The sequence below is a fragment of the Balaenoptera physalus genome (genome assembly GCF_965194825.1).
Source record: "Balaenoptera physalus genome assembly, chromosome: 6".
NCBI lineage: Eukaryota > Metazoa > Chordata > Mammalia > Artiodactyla > Balaenopteridae > Balaenoptera > Balaenoptera physalus.
In genome coordinates this window covers 70,642,728-70,655,695 of record NC_138885.1, presented here as the reverse complement: position 1 = coordinate 70,655,695, position 12,968 = coordinate 70,642,728, and the positions used below count along the sequence as shown (strand labels likewise).

Below are 12,968 nucleotides of genomic sequence, written 5' to 3'. Positions count from 1 at the left end.
GGCATGTGGGATCTTCCCAGACCAGGGCTCGAACCCGTGTCCCCTGCATTGTCAGGCAGACTCTCAACCACTGCGCCACCAGGGAAGCCCTGCAGCTTATCTCTTCTTAGATTTCTGATCGGTCCCCTGGGAAGATTTGGTACTCAGAGGCCGGAGACCCGAGTTCTCCTTGGGCCTCACCTCCCTCATCTATAAACCAAGGATAGTAATATTTTATCTCAGTATTCCCCAAACTGTGCCCCATGGGACGTAAGTATCCACCCATAACTTTTCAGACAAAGCTCTCAGGCCCAATAATTAGGGAACCTCTCCTGCACATTAAAATACTGAAGGCTCGGAGAAGTCCTTTGGAAAAGAAACACGTTTAACCTTGATTAATTCTGAATTTCTCAAACATTTGACCATAGAAATCTCATTCAGTTTTTTTTACGTTTTTCTTTTACTTTTATTAATATCATGTTAGACATGAGAGTTCCATGAAACATGGTTTTCTGCCCTGACCCCATGGTCTGGGCCACAGGGTTTTGAAAAGCCCCTTCCATCTTAAACATCCGCCTCTGTCTGAGATGCATGACAAATGGCAACCACTGAACCCTGAGCAAGGTGCACGCCCTGTTTCCAGCCCTGCTGCGTGAGTTTGGGACCCTGCTCCTGGCAAGCAGACTAGTGTCATCAGCTTTGAATGTTCACACTCCACTTTTTGAGTAGAATTAGGGCTGACATGGGTTAACACTCACAGGTTAGTGTGCGTTGGCTTTTAATTCTGCTTCTAAGTATTTGCTTTCATGTGTAAAACCTGGCCAGTTCTTTACCCCCTACCTACCTCAATCAGACTGAGCTGCTTTTTTAACTTCAAAGTGAGAAACACATGGAGGGAAAGCAAAACGGCTTCATTTCTCACTCTGTCTAACTCCATTAAAAACACAGTATTGTTTTTTAAGGACCTCACAACCATTAAGTTTTAGGCTTATCTACCACTTTGCTTTCAGCACTTTTAGGGACTGCTGAGCCCTGTCACATTACTCTAAAAAAAAAAAAGTAAAAAATAAAAACACCTAGAATACTGTCTTGAAGATGGAAATGTAATTTTTAATGACTATAAGCAACAAAAGTTCTTATTTGTATTATATTATCCATTAAATACATGACAGCATACAATCAGACAAGTAAAGCTTTAAAAGAATCTAGAATAGATTCTTTTAGTTATACATGGGACATAATGCTCTTTTATTTAATAATGAAAGATTGGATGAAAAATCAAGAATGATGTCTACGATATTGTAAGACGATCCTCAACTCTCTTTTCTCCCATCTGCGTCTCCCATCCTCGCTCCACTGGTGTCTCTGGATAAGCTGGGTCCCCATGTGTAAGGCCCATCGCTGTTGTATCAGGTATACCTTGCTTTGCTAAATTGACCTTGACCACCCATGTTGAATTATTTTTTAACATTATTCACTTTCCTATGCACACTTAGGCCATAAATGAGATGAATTCTTGCAATTAATAAATTCCTTTTACTGTGGGTAAAGCTTAGGAGGATGAAGCCATGTATTTGTGGGGCTGATAAATTTTTGGTATTAGTCTGAAAAGCTACTTTGGAATGAACCCAACTCCACACACCCTTCCTATGTGATTAGTTACAGTAAATGCTGGAAAGGACTCTCGTGTGCTTTTCCATGTTAATTTAAGTGTTTCATTACTGGTTCACAATCATTTGGGCTTACTTTTATACTTCCCATTAAATACTTTGAAATCTTCAGGTTAAAAAGGAAGTTACTTGAATTTCAAATGAAAATAGCAGCTTCCAGAATTTAAGGAGTAATATTAACCCATCATATTATCATTCCTGATTTTTCACATCTGTTTTACTTTACTCCCAATCTGTGACATTAGATACACCTGCTATTTTTATCCACAGGAAATTGACATATAGAAAGCTTAAGTGACACTCCCACCAAATTCCCTTTGTCCTACTCATCTGTGGCCTTGGTTTTGATGTAATGGCCTTTCTACTGCCTCACTTTACCTCTGCTGGATATTGTCCCACAATCTTTTCTTATTTAACTGGGGAAAGTCATGGCATTTAAAGAGGAATGTGGACGGAGCTGTTTATAAAAGTTCATATTCATACCAGCTGCTGGATCTTCTCAGTGAACACAGCATGAAAATCATGCTCTTTTTAAAAATTCCTTATCATCACTTATTTTTTTAATCTCATGGATTTCATTTATAAATTCTTTATAATGCTTTATAATTTATATATATATATATAATATATAATTTTGAAACCAACATTTCAAAAAGCCCTCAGACTGAAACCTTGCAGAGTGACTTTAAGTATGCCCCTTGAGGGTCCTCATTTTGTCCCATCTCAAGCAGTTGGGTGTTTTTTATTATTTAACCGTGAGAGTTAATGTGAGATTATTTAATCTCACATTAACTGTTGATGCTCCAGAAAGGTAACGGAATCCGTCAGTGGGCAGGAATCACCATGAGTGCGAAGACACAAAATCTTGAGGAAATGACTCATGAAGCAAGGAAGGTCCCTGCTATGACACTGGTCAAATGTCAAAATGTCTGCAGGAACTCAGGTTGTTGCTGAGAGGTCAGTTTGGGGTTTTTAATGTGAAAGTGCAGTGATAAGGAGTCTGAGAGGATAGAGGCAAACGGGAAAGTATGCAGATGGCACGAATCCCAGACTGTGAGAGATGACATAGTCTGCGTTACGGAACAGAAGAATCCAACGTGGCTTTGCTGAGTCCGTCTGGGCAGAGGGCAAAAGGATACAGAATGGTAGCTATGAGACCAAGAGATGTCCTTGTAACGGCCAGGGCCCTGCTGACCCCAAGGTGGGGCAGGTTTGGGTGGCAAGAAGCCTCATGTAGAGCCTGAAGCAAAACGATATGTACATCACGATGAGGACCCCCCGTGCAGGAGGAGCAGTGTGGAGAGATGCGGTCCAGCAAAGGCAGAGGCCAAACAAAGGCACTGTGTGCCTGAGGCTTCTGGGCGCACCCTGGGACAGGACGGGGCTTGTGGAGGCGAGGGTGGAGGTGCAGCCGGGCAGTAGATGCAGATGTGGTTTCAGTGCAGCTTTTTGACTTCTTTGACTTTCACTGGGTAAGTCAGTTCCACTTCATGGTTTTGAGAGGGTTGTGCTTGGTCAAAGTAGATCAAGCTCTTTCCACTTTCGCTTCAGTTTGCTGAGTTTTGTCTCTCCTCCAAGCAAAGGGTAGATTATCAATACTCTCTGGTGCCTGAAGGGCTATTTATAGGTGGGAACCCACAAAAAGTACACCGGTACATTTTGGATGCCCATTACACTTAAAATCAAAACTCTTACCTCTGGGACAACTTCAATTTCCAATCTGTGCCTGTGTTGAGGAAAAACAAGGAGAACCCCGCAAACCCCCGACATCTATTCAATAAGAAGTTTCCTAAGCAATCTAGCAATTGACTGAAAGTGACTGGCAGAAAATATATAGATATATCTAATAAAGTAATGGGTAGGGAAAGAACATGCAGAGAACAGTCCCAGATCCATGGATGATTCTATAGGAGGGAGATGTGACATGCTTATATACATATGTTTATATGTGAGTGTAAAATTCTCCAGAACTTGCTCATCTTTTTAAGCTTATGATTCCAAACTTTTCCGTAAAAACAAAATAGAAAATTGTCCTAACAGGCAGAAGTCATGATTTATCTGTGGCAGCATTTTAATCAGGAAACATATAGGAAGCCAAGAGTGGGCAGGGAACCATCAAAGCATGTTCCCCCAAGAGAAGACTAAAACCCTAGTTAGTTAGCTCTGTCCTAGCAGGGTATCTCCGAGGAATACATTGACATCTGATTCCTGTGCTTTCTGCTGTCTTTGCGCCCCGCTGGGGATCCATTAGCCTGCTGCTCAGCATCTTTGGAGGAAGAAAAAACAAAAAGAAAGAACGAAGAAAAAAAAACCAAAAAAAACCCAGGCACCATCAAACTTTGAAGTCACTGCTGCACCAGCCTTAGGGATAAACAGAAAACCTGATGTGGTAGCGTCACACTGAGCCTCTCTTTGCAATAGCAGGTGAAGTTTTTGCCCTTTATTTTCATTCTCAACTCAAACCTCAGGGCACCTAGAATTTCAGTGATACACTATAAATCATTATAAATCTTCTGTTTGTTAAGGATTGAGGGATTTAATTTTTATTATGAACATAATCAGATTTTCAGCTCATCCCAAAGTGGCTCTTGATTTTGGAGTGTTTGACAGATAATGAAAACGGCTTGACTTGGACAGGATCTAGCTGGAATAATTCTCTCTCTCCATTAAAAGAAGAGTTCGGCAAGAGTGTTGCCTCTGTATAAAAATGTCATGGGGTTTCTGCAACAGGCAGGGCTTCTGAAGTTATGATAACAGTGATTTTTGACTTTTTTTCTGCCTTCAGCTGTAATGGTTTTTTGGAAAATGCATTCCACCTGATGCAGTTATTAGTATGCTCTCTGGGGACTTCCCCAGCGGTCCAGTGGTTAAGACTTCACCTTCCAATGCAGGGGGGTGGGTTTGATCCCTGGTCGGGGAGCTAAGATCCCACATGCCTTGCGGCCAAAAAACCAAAACATAAAACAGAAGAACAAATTCAATTAAGACTTAAAAAAATTTTTTTTAAATATGCTCTCTGAAAAAAATCTTTAAAATATAGTTGAAGTTGTAGAAACTGGGAGTTAGAATTGCTAAACTGGAAAAGAGGAAGTAAGGTGCTACTCCAAGACAATTTTTCTGGATACCAATAAAAGTACTTCAAAAACAACTCAATGTTCCCCAGATGGCTCATGCCTTGTGTTCAATTTTTTTCAAAAAAGAAAAAGTAGTGAGCTACAGAGTGACTAGTTAGAATATAACATCATCTCCTCTTAAAAACCTACAAGGAATGGAATGTGGTTAGAGAGGGAAACAATTTCATCCCATACTTTAAAAAAAGTAGGACACCACCCAAATCAGTTTCCTGTAAATGTTTTCTGTACGACTTTTAGTATTCCTGTGAATGAGAGAAAGAAATAGTTGAAGCTGATTTCTTATTTGTCCTACAAAGGGGGGACATATATGGAATGCCATCATATATAACTCGAAAAACTCAAGAAGAAAGAAAGAAAGGGAGGGAGGGAGGGAAGGAGAGAGGGAGGGAGAGAGGGAGGGAGGAAGGAAGGAAGGGAGGGAGGGAGGGAGGAAGGAAGGGAGGGAGGGAAGAAGGAGAAAAAGAGGGAGGGAGGGAGGGAAGGAAGGGAGAGAGGGAAGAAAATAACTTCCTATATTCTCTATAATTTATATTTATCTGGCTCCACCTTTTCCTGGTGATGGGCGGTGGAGGCGGGGGTGGGGGGGTGTTCAGGGACTGGTACTTAAACTTGACAATTAAAGTATCTCAATTCCTTCCGGTTAAAACAAGTCCTTGGGAAGACTAAAATGTGAATTGTTCCCAGTCAGAACCATTTCTTCTCCCCAGCTGACATCCAGGTGCCAGGAGAACTCACCTGTCTTTGTAAGAGTTCCGTGACTCGGGGGAGAGGGACCGAGTGCACCTGCAGCCTCTGGGGTCAAGGCTCTGGGCGTGATGCCGAGCTGGCCTCTGGGACTGTGGGGTGGGCGCAGTGAGCACTTCGTGGAGGGCCTGACCACTGGCTGTGGCCGCTGCAGACCCCGGTCCATGCAGACCATGGCAAGCGCCACCAGCTTCCTGCTCAGCTGGTTCTCTGCCATCGCTCAGCCTGCGGGGCACGCATGAACCCCCAGCTACTTTCTCTTCACCCTGCCGTCCACACAAGAGCATCCTCGGTTCTTTCTAATATGCCGCCTGGGTAGTGCCAACTTGTTCTAGGAAAGTTCCGTCATTTTCCTGAATTAGGCTCTGAGATTCAAGAAACAAGCCTTCCCCTCACCCCCAGGGTTCGACCCCCAGGGAACGCAGAGACAGGACACTCACTTCTGATCTCATTCTCCCCCCCTCACTCCCTTTCTGTCTCTCTCTCTCCTCCCTCTTTCTCTCCTCTTCTCTCTCCCTCCTCCTTCTCCCCTTTCTCTAACACCCAGAGTGGAAAGTTTTTGAATTTCCTTTTCCTAGTTTAATGGGAACTCTCCTTATATAGTCTCCTCTGTGCTCCCCACTCCAGAACTTTGTACTCAGACTTGATGATTTGACCTAGCCAGGCTCGGTTCCTAAGAGATAGAGTTCTGGAATTTAGAAATCCCTTTTCTCACCACGCAAAGCTGACATTGAGAGTTATTCTCTCTGAAAGCTATGTGATGATAGTTCGCTGTTTCTAGCTGGGAACCACCACTTGCCTGGGGAAGGAAAGCCTACTGAGCTAATGGGTGGGAAGCCACGGGCATCACGATTCAAGCAGAATGAAAATACATTGGTTTAATATTTTCAAATTATTGTCCTTGTTACATATGCTATACCCAAATCTGAGTGCTGATAGTAAAACCTGTTCAAAATTTTCTATGTACTATTAGTCAAATACAAATGGAAGAGAAATATAAACATTCAAAAGTGTCAGTTTTATGTAGTTTATACCCTGTCTTCCAAACTTTTGCCAAAATGATCTTCCTTTTTAAAAAAATACCAGATCATGGTATCCTCCTGCTTAAAAACCTCAGGTTACTACCACAATCTATAAGATACCTTCCAGATTCCTGGGGTTAGCCCTCTCATTCTGAGGCCCCCTGCCTCTTGGCCTCATCTCCTGTTACCCATGCACCATTTGCCCCAAAGCACAGGACTCACGAACCCTTTTGTCCATTTTGCCTTTGCTTATACGTCCCTCCCTCTTCTTTCTGCCTGGAAGAGGGCAGCTCAAACTGTCACCTCCTCTGTAAAACCTTTACTCCCCCTCAGCATTTCTACTCTACCTATCTCTTCATAACCACACACAGCACTCTGTATTGTGGTCATCTTTCTGCCTGTCTGTCTTTTCTGTCTTTCTTCCCTGTTAGACTAGTTTCTTGGGACCATCATATTCTTGGTACCCAGAATGGTGCCTAAGTATATTCAAACTGCTGTTTGTTGAATAAACGAGTGAAGAAACAGAAGAGTGAATGATGAGACACAGGACGCAGAATTAATAAGCAGTGGAATGTACAAAGTAGGGTTATAATGTCATTTTAAATTATCATCTGTAAATATATAAAACCTTTCATCAGAGTGTGCACTGTTATATTCCTGCCCATAATCTGAAGTATATGGCCTATGATATCTTCTTAGAAAGTGGTTTAGTTCTCATCATGGTTGAATTGGTCCTTAATTCTAGCATAAAAAGACCAGTTTATAGCCATGAATTTTTCAGGGCTTTGACTTTTTCAACTAGGAAATACATGAAATTTTCTTTTTTCCAGCATTGGCAGAAAATATAGTCTTCAAATTATTTTAATATTCAAGTTGATAGGGAGAGCTAGCACATATACACAGATTTCAAGAAATATTATATATTATATAAAACACTAAATTATCATGATTTAAATATAATTGTCCTTTGACTTAGAAGACTTTTCAGATCCTTCAGTGCCTAACAGTTATCAATACAAACACGAAATAACAATGTGCTCTGTAGGGTGAAGTGCTGAATAGCCCAGAGGGCTCATTAAGAGAAGAACATTAAAGTTCAGGTCGCTTCCTGCATCAAGCATGGTATGTGGCTGGTGAAGGCATTTCACACCCTTGGCTACATCTCAGAGTTCTTCCTGAATACCTGACATGCCAGGCTGTTTGATTTGGAGAAAGTTTTCCACCTCCAAAAAATGACTTTGACTTGATAAAGCAACCAGCTCTGTGTACATTTTCTTGTAAATAAAATGGACTTTTGATTTATTTCATGCAGCTTTTAAAAACCTGTTCTTTATACAGCAGGACTTAATTTCTATTCATATGCATTTTATGAGCTCAAAACTGCCATCATGAATCTATATTAAAATGCTGGAATCAGGTAAAAAAAAGTTACAATATACTCCCTAATAAGGCTTTTTTGCGGGGGGGCACGTTGGGTCTTCGTTGCTGCGCGCGGGCTTTCTCTAGTTGCGGTGAGCAGGGTCTGTTCTTTCGCTGTGCTGCGCTGGCTTCTCTTTGCGGTGGCTTCTTTTGTTGCGGAGCACAGGCTCTAAGCACGCAGGCTTCAGTAGATGCATCACGTGGGCTCAGCAGTTGCAGCACATGGGCTTCAGTAGTTGTGGCGCACAGGCTTAGTTGCTCTGCAGCATGTGGGATCTTCCCGGACCAGGGCTCGAACCCATGTCCCCTGCACTGGCAGGCAGATTCTTAACCACTGCGCCACCAGGGAAGTCCCCTAATAAGGCTTTTGAGGGTAGAATTTAAGATAAGATCTACTTCTCCCTATCCAGCTGACCAGCATAAATAACTCTTTTTAAAAGTGTTTATGCTTTGAAATCACGAAGCTAAAAATCACTTAACCGCAAGCCCATACAAGGCTTGGAATGTCGTCTTTACTTAAGTTACTTTCCAGTTCCTCAAGAAAGCGTATTTTAAACGTGGATTTACGTCTTCTTCATGGCCCTCTCTTCTGTGACTCTCTAAAGAAGAAAAAGGAAAGAAGGAAGAAAGGAAGGGAGGGAAGGAGGGAGAGAGTGAGGGAGGAATGGCGGGAGGGCAGAAGGGAGAGAGAAAGGAGGAAGGAAGGAAGGGAGGGAGGAAGGGAGGGAAGGAGGGAGGGAAAGAGGGAGAAAGAGAAGAAAACTTGCATTTTTTGCTAGGAAATGAATCCAGTCCTCTTTTAAAGACTGTTTTTTGCATTCTAAGTGCCTCTCCAAAATCTCTGCAATTTAAAGTTCATTTGAAGGGTCAGCATTGTTTTTGCTGCTGGGAAGTGAGGCATGAGATAAACATAATGCATTCTTATTACGCTATTGCCAAACAGAATCCTCTGTATTATTCAAAATGTCTCCTAAGAGAATTCAAGGAGGCAATATCTGGATCCTCAGCTCTCACTATTCTTATATTTCGTTATCAGAGCTGCAGCCGTAAAAATATTAAATAAATCACTCAAGGCACATTGCCCCATCTTAGCAAGCAGACGTGGTCAGAGGGAGCCAGGCTCTCAACCTCATGTACAATGAACATGGCAGCCCAGCTGTTGAGTCTGGTAGCCAGAGTCTAAAACGAAGTTAAAGACTTGTATCTGACTGAGTTTTTGGAAAAGAAGTTCAATATTAAAGCCCATAAGAATACAAAGGTATCCTTATGCATACTTTCTCAATAAGCAGACATTTATTGAATACTGACTATAGTGGCCACTGGATAGGGCTTAAATTTTAAAGTTTACAAAGCGCTTTTACATACACAATGTAATTTTACCCTAACTCTGTGAAGGAAGAAAATGCTTCATTCTGAATCCTATAATGTCTAATAGTCTAAGTTTTATAAATGAGGAAACTGAAACCTACAGAAGCTAATGGACTTAACCAGAGTGAAGCAGTTAATACACAGCAGAGCCAGAATTTCGAAGCCAAGTCTTCTCAGCCTTACTTTGCTGCTTTTTCCCACTGCACTGCCCTGAGAAAGTGAAAGGCCACTCCATTAGTCCGGCAGTGCTCTACCTCTTTCCTCCCATTTACAAAGTAAAACTCTGAATTCTTCAGAGGGGAGGATACAGGGATCTGAGTAGAGATTCCAGGGAGAGTAATTCCTAGAGCACCGAATGGGTTAATGTAGGTTCTGTTCAACTGGTTACCAGAGAAATACTTTCTCAGAAAGGCTTTATGTCAAATTGTCCTTGACCAAACACTTTCACCTGTAACTGAGTTGATGTTGCCAATAAAAGATGGTGGATTGACCTCCATAATTTATTCCACATCCTTCTGAGAATTCCATTAATAAAATAATATAGGAATTTTTTAAAGATATAAACTTTCTTAGGAAATGGGAAGAGGCTGGAAGAATTTTAAGGAGCATGATAGAAAAAGCCTACAATGCCTTGAACAGTTTGTAAGTAAGGGTATTAACAACGTGCGATTGAGGACCGGGAAGGAAATGAGGAGTACAGGAGAGAAAACATATATGGCCTCAGAGCATACCTAAATCGTCAAGAGCAGACTGTGGGTAGAAGGAAGGACTCACATTCTCTTTTTCCTGTGATGCCCCTTCATACTTGTCCACATGCAAACACATTTTCATCCAGGTACACCAGTGTGTTCTGCTTTGGCCACTTAAGATAAAGTTCAAAACATGCTTCCACATCCTTAACATAATTTTCATATTGTCCTTTGAAACGGCAGCCTAGTATTCCAAACAGTGACTTGTCATAATTTATTCAGTCATTGCCTACTTTTTTTGGTTGTTTTGTTGTTGTTGTTTTTGCTAAGTGACATAGTTCTAAAATGAGTACCTTTGTTCAATATTTTATTGATTATTTAATGCTATTAAGTGTGATTAGAAATAATAATGTTGCATTTCTTTAAAAAAAGATATAAACTCTCAAGGACAACAGAATGTGAGAGGGCATAAGATATCCTCAAATATTGGAGGCTGGAAAGGAAGTTATGTCCCAGGCTGTCTGCAGAAGGGGACATCAACAGGAAGGGAGCTGATCTGTCTTTCAGAAGGAACAGGTTCAGGACTTTAAGGGTCCAAGTTCAGCCAAGAGGGGGTCTATTAATTTCCTACAGCGGCCTAGCAAAATACAAGAAACTGGGTGGCTTAAAACAACAGAAATCTATTCTCTCACAGTTCTGGAGACTAGAAGTCAGAAATCAAGGTGTCAGAAGAGCTGGTTCTTTCTGGAGGCTCTGCAAGAGAATCCATTCCACGCCTCTCTCCTGGTTTCTGGTGGTTGCCAGGAGCCCTTGGCGTTCCTTGGCATGTAGCTGAATCCCTCCAATCTCCACCTCTGTCTTCACATGACATTCTGCCCTGTGTCTCTGTGTTCCTGTGTCTTCACATGGCCTTCTTTCATAAGGAGAGCAGCCTTTGGATTTAGGGCCCACCGTTATGCAATATGACTTCATCTTAACTTGATAACATTTGCAAAGACCCTATTGCCAAATAAGGTCACGTTCCCAGGTACAAGGGTTAGGAATTCAGCATATCTCTTTTTTTTTTTTTTTTTTTTTTGAGTGGAGGGTGTGTGCCATAATTCGATCCATAATAATGAGGTTGAGGCTTGAGCCTGGAAACAAGAGGAAAGGTTGGAAGTTGGTAAAAAGGGGTCTCAGGAATCTCCCACTATCCACACAGCCAGGTAAACGGCCTTTGCAAAGGCTGCCAAGTCAGACCAGAGAGCTCTTCTCTTGGAGCGCTAATTGGGAGAACTCATGGCGGAAATTAAAAGCCTGTGGAAAGACTGGCTGGACCCCAGGACACCCCCCTACTTTGCACTCAGGGTGCCAGCAGCCAGGTAGTCCCAGGAGCAGAAAAGTGGGATTCCTCTTGAGGGAAAGAGAATAGCTTCAGACGAAAGATCTGCATGTACTTGCACTTGGGACTCCCTCAGTGGAAGCGGCAGCTCCCTGCAGGACGCACCCCCAGCGACAGTCAGAGCCTCTCCCGCTCCCCTGCCCCACTTTATACACTGCCCAGAATAAGTCTTTCAGTGCCTTGCACGTAAATATACGCTACCAGATAAGGGCCACAGTATGTTTGAGGAAAGCCTCCAATGTGAAGGAAAGGAAGCAAATCAAAACACTGAAGGAAAAAAGAATTCAGAGTATACAGGAAATGCAAAAAACAAAAGACAACTTCAAAAAGCCTCTAATGTCATCAAAAAGACAAATATGCTATAGCATAGGACCAAAGTCTGTAGGATTTTCTAGTTGCCCTGTCATGATTTTCTCCCTCCTGCGGGTCCTCCTGTACTGGGCTCTCCTGACTCTGCTCCCACTGCCAGTGGCTACCACTCGGACCCTCGTCATGCTGGGCAGCCCCCCCTTCACCCCCTCAATTCCATCCTCCACCGAAACACCAGCATTACCTTCCTAAAGCAAAGCTGGCTGTGGGTCCTTCAGACTCTCCCTCCCCATCAGGGAAGAAAAAATCTAAGCTGGTGCACTGGACCTGCCCATGCTCACCTACTCTCCCTCCTCCCCTTGTACCCTCTGCTCTTGACGTTCCAAGCCACTTGCCTTTTCCCAGATGGCTTCGCCTCTCATGTTCCACGCCCCGAGCCCTTGCTCACACAGCTGCCTCTGCCCGGCCTACCCTTCCCTCTTCCCTCCAGCAAATCCTGCTCTGACTGAAGGAATCCGCTCGGAGGACGAGCTCCTTGTAAAACCTCTGTTTGCGCCCAGGAGGTAGATATCCCAGCCTCCGGGACCCACTGCATTTTCCTTTATTGCGCATTATTCTTGTTTGCATTCCCCGTCTCTGTCAGCCGCAATGCCCCGCACACACTGGGTGCCCCGAACCTCTGCCCTCACCAGGCTAGAGCAGGGGTCTCTAGCTTGTTACTCAGCTGCCGTGAGACCCCCGGGGCTGCCTCTATCAGCAGCATAGCCAGTGTAGCAAGAGGATAGGGAAGGAATGGGCTATCACAAAGCTGCTAGGAAGGTCTTGCGTTCCCTCAGCATCGCATGCCTTCAGCATGCCCTGAAATAACCTACCATTCCTGAGCTGCCCTGTGGTGGGCTTTAGCATTTCTGTCTTTATTTCATGGCTGAGAAACTAGGGAGGTTATACTTGCCGCTCAGAATCGCCTCAGTGAATTAGGGAGAGTTTCAGCGTGTGAATGTCTCCCACCAGCAAAGGGAGGGTTAAGCTAGAGAACCATAAAATAACAGGAAACGAATGATTCTCCAAGCCCCTGACTTAACATGTCACCTATGATCTTAGTGCTACAGGTGGTGTGAACAGCTGAAAATCTAAATATGACAGGAGAAAGAGAGCAACAGAGACAGAGAAGAAGGCAGAGGGAAAGAGAAAAGAGACCTAAAACGAGGCAATAAGGGCTGAGCGTTTTTATAAGGGTCATCTTCCAGGTGCCC

General features: G+C 43.1%; 1 protein-coding gene across 1 annotated transcript in view; it reads left to right on the top strand.

Moving 5' to 3' along the window:
* The window catches only part of PDE11A (phosphodiesterase 11A), a 430,340-nt gene that overhangs the window by 402,237 nt on the left and 15,135 nt on the right, over window positions 1-12,968 (top strand). The gene's annotated exons all lie outside the window — the stretch shown is intronic.